Source organism: Carcharodon carcharias, chromosome 8, assembly GCF_017639515.1.
Source record: "Carcharodon carcharias isolate sCarCar2 chromosome 8, sCarCar2.pri, whole genome shotgun sequence".
Taxonomy (NCBI): Eukaryota; Metazoa; Chordata; class Chondrichthyes; order Lamniformes; family Lamnidae; genus Carcharodon; species Carcharodon carcharias.
This window is the reverse complement of record NC_054474.1, coordinates 12,593,969-12,603,535: the sequence shown is the minus strand read 5'-3', so window position 1 is coordinate 12,603,535 and position 9,567 is coordinate 12,593,969. Positions and strand designations below refer to the sequence as shown.

Genomic DNA, 9,567 nt, shown 5'->3' with positions numbered 1-9,567 from the left:
CACAGGGACACACACACACACAGGGACACACAGGGACACACACACACACACAGGGACACACACACACACAGGGACACACACACACACAGGGACACACACACACAGGGACACACACACACAGGGACACACAGGGACACACACACACACACAGGGACACACACACACACACAGGGACACACACACACAGGGACACACAGGGACACACACACACACACACAGGGACACACACAGGGACACACACACACACACACACACACACACAGGGACACACACACACACACACAGGGACACACACACACACAGGGACACACACACACACAGGGACACACACACACACAGGGACACACAGGGACACACACACACACAGGGACACACAGGGACACAGGGACACACAGGGACACACAGGGACACAGGGACACACACACACACACAGGGACACACACACAGGGACACACACAGGGACACACAGGGACACACACACACACACACACAGGGACACACACACACACACACAGGGACACACAGGGACACACACATACACAGGGACACACAGGGACACACACACACACACAGGGACACACACACACACACAGGGACACACACACACAGGGACACACACACACAGGGACACACAGGGACACACACACACACAGGGACACACAGTGACACACACACACACAGGGACACACACACACACACAGGGACACACACACACACACAGGGACACACACACACAGGGACACACAGGGACACACACACACAGGGACACACACACACACACACACACACACACACAGGGACACACACACACACACACAGGGACACACACAGGGACACAAGCGCTGCCATGAATCAGAGAAAAGTAGAGATGCAGACACTCGAGGACAATGAAAGGCACCTGAGAGCCCAGGCCTGCCAGGCACTTTCCCAGCACCTTGCATTGCTGCGCTGCCTGTCCCTCAGCGCCCCGCTCCCTTGCCCCCACCTGTGCCCCCCTCCGCGCTCACTACCTGGCTCCGTTCTCGCTGCGAAGCTGCGACTCGCTGCTGATGCGGACCGAGTAGAGCCAGTCGGCCAGTTCCCTCCCACTTCCCGGGGGGGGGGGGGAGGAGGGAGGAGGGAGAGAGAGAGAGAAAAAACCGGTCCTGCGCCTGCGCACTGGCGGCTGGGGAATCCCCCGCCCGCAACCCCACCTTTGGCAGGTTTCCTTGAGCCGTCACCGGCCGGCCTGATTGACAGCGGCCTCGACCAATGGCAGGGCGGACGATCTATAAATAGAGCTCGTTTCCGGGTCCCAATGGGGATAAGCGGTTGAAACAGAAAGCGAAGGATTGAGGGAGCAGGGAATGGAATTGCAGCAGAAAGAAATCAAACCTTTAATTTAAAAAAAAGGGAGAAAAAAAAAACAAGAATAAGGGGTGAAAGAAAAGCATTGTTAAATTTTCCACACCTTGTGAATCTGCTCACCCTGCCTTCAAACAGACTTTATAAAGTCACTTCAAAAGTTCTGGCAAGTTTTCAAACTCCTTGTCGATCATAAACAACCCAATCCAGTCCAGCGTCAGAAGCCAACATTTTAATCGAAATTTTAATCTGCAAAATTTTAATTTGCAGGGGAGAAAGAATTTTTTTTCTCTCATTAGTTGTACTGTAACTGCAGCAGATTTAATGAGGTGAATTAACACCACCACCACCACACCCCCCACCCCTTCCAAACAATGTTCCTTTGCGTAATAATTTGTCTTAACTAGAAATCGGAAATAGACGTGATATCAGCAGACTCACCGGACTTTTTCACAACTTCCTGAAGATCGTATAATTTCAAAAGAAACAATTTCGAAACTTAACAGAGGAACTAATTTAAATTTAAAAAAGTTACCTTCTACGCTGCAGAGTCAATCGCCTTAATCCTCTGTGCAAGCTGGGCTCCACAATCAGGCTCCTGAGACAGCACCTTCCAAACCCACAGCCGCTAGAGGGACAAGGGCAGCAGACACATGGGGAACACCACCACCTGGAAGTTCCCCTCCAAGCCACACACCATATCCTGACTTGGAAATGTATCAGCCTGTTCCTTCACTGTGGCTGTGTCAAAATCCCAGAACTCCCTCCCTCACAGCGCTGTGGATGTCCCTACAGTTCCAGAAGGCAGCTCACCACCACTTTGTCAAGGGCAATTAAGGATAGGCATTTAAATGCTGGCCTAGCCAGCGAACCCCACACCCCATGAATGAGTAAAAAAAGTGAAGAAGCTGGAAATCTGAAATAAAAACAAAAAAATGCTGGAAACAATGATACAGTCATCAACCTGAAATTTAAAACAAAAACAAAAATACCTGGAAAACTCAGCAGGTCTGGCAACATCTACGGAGAGGAACCCAGTTAACGTTTCGAGTCCAAATTCTGTTAAAGGGTCATTCGGACCTGAAACATTAACTGTGCTCCTCTCCGCAGATGCTGCCAGACCTGCTGAGTTTTTCCTGGTATTTTTGTTTTTGTTTTGGATTTCCAGCATCTGCAGTTTTTTGCTTTGACCTGAAATTTAACTCTATTTGTCTCTCCACAGATATTGCCCAACCTGCTGAGTAATTCCAGCATTTTCTGGGGGGGCGGTTTTAAGGAACACTGTTCAATTGTTTTATTGTCATCCATGGCTCAGTGAGTAGCACTCTCACCTAGAGATTTGAACACAAAATACAGGTTGACACTCCAGTCAGTGCAGTACTGAGGGAGTGCTGCACTGTCGAGAGCCCTGTCTTTCAGGCGAGATGTTAAACGGAGTCTCTTTCTGTCTGCCCTCTTAGGTGCATGTAAAAAGATCCATGGTGGAATCTTTACATAACTAATACATAATGATCATTATTTGATGACAAGCAGAGGAGAGTTGTCCCAACGTCAATTAACATTCCTCCTCCAGATACCATGCCCTATGAGGGCATTGGCAACCATGGACATCCATTGGACCAGTCCATGATTATGCTTAGCAAAGTTTGCCATTGCCTTCTGTAGTATGGCTGACCAGGAAAATCTCACCATCCACCATCAGGCATATTGGAAGGGTTTACAGGCTGATAGTCAACCTACTTGACCACATTATGAAAGGACATTCCATGGTTATCAAGTCCTGGAGTGGGACTTGGACTTAGAGCTCCTGGCCTAGAGGTAGGGACACTACGCACTGCACCACAAGACCTCCTCAATTAGCATTATTAAAGCAGACCGGCCAGAATTTCATATGAATTTCATATACCCAGCCGAGTGCATCACACAACCGTGGAGGAATTGTGAAAATTAGCGAGGTAAATCTGTATTTGGGGACTGGTCCTCCCCAAGAATGGAGGGAGGGGTAGCAAAGCGATCAAAGGTACATGTATGTATGCACATGCTCAAACAGACCCATACCTGTAAGCCCATTCCTGAATGCACATAAACCCCCTCACATACGTATGGCTTTCCCAGCCTCAGTTAAAACAAGAATAGCTTACATTAATATAGCACCTTTAGCAGGAAACATTCCAAGGCCGTTCCCCCTCTCCCCCCGCCAACCCCCCACCGCCCTACAAGCAGGATGAGGTTTCCGAAAGCTATTACAAATTAAATAAAAACTTTCCTTGAAAAATAAAAATATGTCCCATCTCAAATGACACAGTCACATGAGGGGACATGTTTCATCACATTTTTAACACATTTATTTATTTTTTTAAAAAGTGCTTCAATCTCCCTGAGGCAGCTTTGTGCCTCAGGGAGATTGAAGCGCTCTTTTGTGTGCATGCACGAAAGAGCACTGGACCCAACTCTCCCTCCCCTCCTCTCCCCACCCGCACAGGTAGCCGCTCGTGATCCACGAAGAATGGGCCTTAGTTGGCTCGTCCACATGAAGTCATGGAGCCGATTGTGGGTGGTGGTCACCTCTGCGGCCGAGCCTGCCCAACTAATCGAAAATCCTGGCCCTGGAATTAAAAGTCTAAAGATGACCATGAAACCATTGTCGATTGTTATAAACACCCATCTGGTTCACTAATGTCCTTCAGGGAAGGAAATCTGCTGTTCTCACCTGGTCTGGCTTGCCTGTGACTCCAGACACACAGCAATGTGGTTGACTTTTAACTGCCCTCTGAGCAAGGGCAATTAGGGATTGGCGATAAATGCTGGCCTAGCCAGTGATGCCATGAATGAATTTTTAAAAATTGAGACTGAACGTAAGTAACTAGCCATAGTCCACAAAGGACCATGGACCTCTCTCTCCATTAGAGAGAGACAAGTGGTTATAGCTTGATGGACACCACTCCACAAGTGTGTGGCAAGGTGCGGAAGCAGGTGTCCAGAAACTACCACAGCCAGTACAGGGCTGAACCCACACATTGGCATCATGCTGCATCACACACTAGCCGTCTAGCCACCTGAGCTCACCAATCCCCTCACCGCCTCCCCCTAAAACACACATATAAGGAGATATTTGGGCAGATGACCAAAAGCTCAGTCAATGTAGTAGATTTTAAGGATCATCCTAAAGGAGGAAAGAGGTTAACGGAGGGAACTCCGGAGTTTAGGGCCTTGACAACTGAAGGCACAGCCAATGGTGGAGTGATTAAAGTCAAGGATGCTCAAAGGTCCAGTAGTAGTAGAGCTCAGAAATCTGGAGGTTGGGTGGATGGCCGGGGGGCAGAGGGGGTTGGGATTGTGGGGCTGGAGGAAATTACAGAGATAGGGAGTACGATGCCAGGGAGTGATTTGAAAGCAAGGTGATGAAGTAACATGGTAACATAAGAAATAGGAGCAGCTTTTGACCATTCAGCCCCTTGAGCTTTCTCCACCATTCAATAAAACCATGGCTGACATTTGACCTCAGCTCCACTTTCCCACCTGACCCCTCACATCCCTGATTCCCTTAGACTCCAAAAACCTTTCACTCTCTATCTTGAATGTATTCACTGATGGAGCATCCAAATCTTTTGGGGATAGAGAATTCACCACCCTCTGAGAGAAGAAATTTCTCCTTGTCCTGGGTCTAATTAGCCAAAACCTTATCCTGAGACCATACTGCTTTGTTTCAAGAGTGCTCAGCAAGAGGAAAAGGCCTCTTAGCATCTTCCTGCCCAGCCTTTTAGGTATCTTACATACAGAGAAAGGGCAGTGGGTTGGGGGGGAGGGGGGGGTGGGGGGGTGGGGGGGGGGGGGGGCGGCTGGGAGGTGGCGGTGGTGGGATGGGAGGTGGCGGTGGTGGGATGGGAGGGTGGTGGGTTGCGGTGCAAGGCCATGGGGAGAATTTGAAAATGGAAGGGATAGAGGATTCAGATGATGATATGAAGTTGGAAATAGACTGTATTAGTGATGGCATGGTTATGTAGTTGGAAGCTCACCACAGAGTTAAATATAAAACCAAGGTTTGCAAACAGTCTAGCTCAGCTTCAGGCATTTACTAAGGAGAGGGATGGCGTCAGTGACTAGGGAACTGAGTTTGGAGCAGGGACAAAGACAATGGCATCAATTTTCCCAAATTACAGAACATCTAGTGCTGAATGTCCGATATGTAGACTGAGAATTTAGCAACAGTGGAGGAGTCGAGAGAGGTGATGGTGCTGGTTCACTCAACTGATTTCCTGGACTGGCAAGGTTGTCTCATGAGGAAAGATTGAACAGTTTGGGCCAATGGCCATTGGAGCTTAGCGTAATGAGAGTTGATCTTATTGAAACATATAAGATCCTTAGGGAACTTGACAAGGTGGATGCTGAGAGGATGTTTCTTCTTGTGGGTGAGTCCAGAACTAGGGGGCACTGGTAGAAAGGGCACAAGGGGTTGCCCTTTTAGGACAGATATTAGGAGAATTTTTTTCTCTCAGAGGCTTGTGCGACTTTGGAATTCTTTGCCTCAGAAGGTGGTAGAGGCGGGGTCATTGAAAATTTTTAAGGCGGAGGTAGAAAGATTCTTGTTAGGCGAGGGAATCAAAAATTATCGGGGTTAGATGGGAATGTGGAAATCGAAACACAAGAAGATCAGCCATGATCTTATTGAATGGCGGAGCAGGCTCGAGGGGCCGAATGGTCTACTCCTGTTCCTGTTTCTTATGTTCTTATGTATCCCCTTGTGGGGCAGTCTAGAACTAGGGGACCGAATTTAAAAATAAGTGGTCTCCCATTTAAGACTGAGATGAGGGGCATTTTTTTTTCCTCAGAGGGTCGTTAGTCTTTGGAATTCTGTTCCCCAGAGAGTAGTGGAGGCTGGGTCATTGAATATATTTAAGACTGAGTTAGACAGGGAGTCAAGGCTTAATGGGGAGCAAACAGGAAAGTGGATTTAAGGCCACAATCAGATCAGCCGTGATCTTATTGAATGGCAGAGCAAGCTTCAGGAGCCTAATGGCCTACTCTTAACTCTTGTATTTTTTGTTTGGTGAGGTGGAGCTGGGTATTGGCACCATACATGTACAAAATGTGCATTCAGATGATGTTGTCAAGGAGCAGCATGAAGATGAGAAGTGAGAGGGAACCAAGGATAAATCCTAGGGAACACCTGAGGTAATGGTGCAAGAGCAGGAAGAGAAGCCATTGCAAGTGATTCTCTGGCTCTAATTGGATATATAGTGAGAGCAAATCCAGTTAAAGGTTTAATTTACCAGTTTAAATCCACAACTTAAAAAAAATAAAGTATGAGGAATGAGGCAGCACCAGGGTTAAGAAGACAAGTAGGAAAGTTGAGAAATGCTATGGTTCAATGGCAAGAATATGAAAAAAAGGAAAGAGAGAGAGAGTGAAACAAAAGGCATTGGGCTGAAGATACTGCAATATCATTGCCTCTCTCAGCTCTGTGTACATTCAGCTTGTTCTGGTTCCTGTTTTGAAAGAATAATCTTTGCTTGCTGCTTTGTTACCTTTGGACCGTGTCCATGGACTGTCATGATGATGTGACTTGTGTGTGAGCAAGACCAAGCTGTAATTTCACCAGCTACCAAACCTATATTGAACAGTTTAAAAAGCACTTTTATAAAAGCAACAAGGAATACAATTTCCAATGCCTTTTTCTTTCTGTCTGGGTTTTAAGAAACTGTAACCCCATTAAGACAATGGAATGACTGGCAGCCAATAGCAAACACAATTTGCATTCCACGACCCAAGTAGGATGAAAGGGAACAGACTCTCAAACCCCTGGAGAGTGTGAAAGACCCCATCCATTGTTGACTTTTACACTATTACTTTTCAAAAGTTTATGAGAAGAGATATTAAAATGCAAAGTGCTGAAACAATGGCTGCCCCAGAAAGACTCACCCAAAACCCCTTGGAAATACACAATAGGTGAAGTATTTCACAGCAAAGCTGCAGCCACTGCAGAGAGATTGCAAGTGACACAGGTGGTGTCAAGAAAGTTCTTCACCAGAGGAAACCGGCTGAAAGCTGTGCTCTGTCCCTCCCTCTCTTTTGGAAAATGTGTATGTCACCAGTTGGGGGAGTCAACATTACCAGAAACCTACCAGTGAACGAAGGTGTTGCATTAAATGCAACATTTTCTCCACCTGACTGCATCCAAGAAACCAGTTAACCTAAATCGGCCACAACATTTAAAACCTACGCCTCAAGGACAATCAAAGGACACTTAACCGTATATTCTTTTACCTTTTTTATTGAACTCTAACTGCCTTTATCTCTGATACCTTTGTGTTTGTGTGTTTGTGTGTGTGTGGCCCTAAGACTGCCCAAGGGCCGAGTACTTGATGTCGCATTTTTATTATTTATCTCTTGTGTTTTGTGGTTAATAAATTTGCTCTTTCTTTAACTCAAGGAAACCTTGTTTGATTGGCTCCTTATTACTCACAGCCTAAATCGTTAAATAAATTCTGATTCAGAAAAGACACACCCTCATCACGGAGAAATTTAAAACCTTTGTCATCAGCAACCGAGGAGGTAGAATAGAGAGGAGCCAGTTTATACCTTTTCATCCGGCCGTTACAAAATTGGGGGCTCGTGTCCGGGATTTTTTCCCACAGATTAAGGATAGAATTGGAGAGGGGAAATTAACTTTCTTTTGGAGGAACAATTTAAAATCTGCAAAAGGTTTTCTTGAGTGTGTAATACTGAAGTGCTAAAATGCCCACATTCAGTGTCAATGTTTCAGAGAACATGATGAAGTCACTGGCGAGAGGTTAAGGGCACTGTCCTTGGAGGAATTAAAAGGTGTAAATCAATACTTAGAGGAACAGATATAAAAACAAAAAAACTGCGGATGCTGGAAATCCAAAACAAAAACAGAATTACCTGGAAAAACTCAGCAGGTCTGGCAGCATCGGCGGAGAAGAAAAGAGTTGACGTTTCGAGTCCTCATGACCCTTCGACAGAACTTGAGTTCGAGTCCAGGAAAGAGCTGAAATATAAGCTGGTTTAAGGTGTGTGTGTGGGGGGCGGAGAGATAGAGAGACAGAGAGGTGGAGGGGGTTGGTGTGGTTGTAGCGACAAACAAGCAGTGATAGAAGCAGATCATCAAAAGATGTCAACAACAATAGTACAATAGAACACATAGGTGTTAAAGTTAAAGTTGGTGATATTATCTAAACGAATGTGCTAATTAAGAATGGATGGTAGGGCACTCAAGGTATAGCTCTAGTGGGTTTTTTTTTATATAATGGAAATAGGTGGGAAAAGGAAAATCTTTATAATTTATTGGGAAAAAAAAAAAGAAGGGGGAAACAGAAAGGGGGTGGGGATGGGGGAGGGGACTCACGACCTAAAGTTGTTGAATTCAATATTCAGTCCGGAAGGCTGTAAAGTCCCTAGTCGGAAGATGAGGTGTTGTTCCTCCAGTTTGCGTTGGGCTTCACTGGAACAATGCAGCAAGCCAAGGACAGACATGTGGGCAAGAGAGCAGGGTGGAGTGTTAAAATGGCAAGCGACAGGGAGGTTTGGGTCATTCTTGCGGACAGACCGCAGGTGTTCTGCAAAGCGGTCGCCCAGTTTACGTTTGGTCTCTCCAATGTAGAGGAGACCACATTGTGAGCAACGAATGCAGTAGACTAAGTTGGGGGAAATGCAAGTGAAATGCTGCTTCACTTGAAAGGAGTGTTTGGGTCCTTGGACGGTGAGGAGAGAGGAAGTGAAGGGGCAGGTGTTGCATCTTTTGCGTGGGCAAGGGGTTGTGCCATAGGAGGGGGTTGAGGAGTAGGGGGTGATGGAGGAGTGGACCAGGGTGTCCCGGAGGGAGCGATCCCTACGGAATGCCGATAAGGGGGGTGAAGGGAAGATGTGTTTGGTAGTGGCATCATGCTGGAGTTGGCGGAAATGGCGGAGGATGATCCTTTGAATGCGGAGGCTGGTGGGGTGATAAGTGAGGACAAGGGGGACCCTATCATGTTTCTGGGAGGGAGGAGAAGGAGTGAGGGCGGATGCGCGGGAGATGGGCCGGACACGGTTGAGGGCCCTGTCAACGACCGTGGGTGGAAAACCTCGGTTAAGGAAGAAGGAGGACATGTCAGAGGAACTGTTTTTGAATGTAGCATCATCGGAACAGATGCGACGGAGGCGAAGGAACTGAGAGAATGGGATGGAGTCCTTACAGGAAGTGGGGTGTGAGGAGCTGTAGTC

At 46.9% G+C, this 9,567-nt stretch overlaps 1 protein-coding gene across 7 annotated transcripts in view; it reads right to left on the bottom strand.

Moving 5' to 3' along the window:
- Nucleotides 1-9,567, bottom strand: part of tnip1 (TNFAIP3 interacting protein 1) — a 128,915-nt gene that overhangs the window by 100,182 nt on the left and 19,166 nt on the right. Inside the window, exon 1 of one of the 7 annotated variants that reach the window (XM_041193282.1) lies at nucleotides 1,880-2,023. The exons of 5 other annotated variants lie outside the window; for them this stretch is intronic. The gene's annotated coding sequence lies outside the window, so the exon portion shown is untranslated. Of the gene's footprint in view, nucleotides 1-1,010; nucleotides 1,094-1,879; nucleotides 2,024-9,567 lie in introns of those variants that run through there. One more of the 7 variants, XM_041193283.1, reaches the window with a different exon arrangement.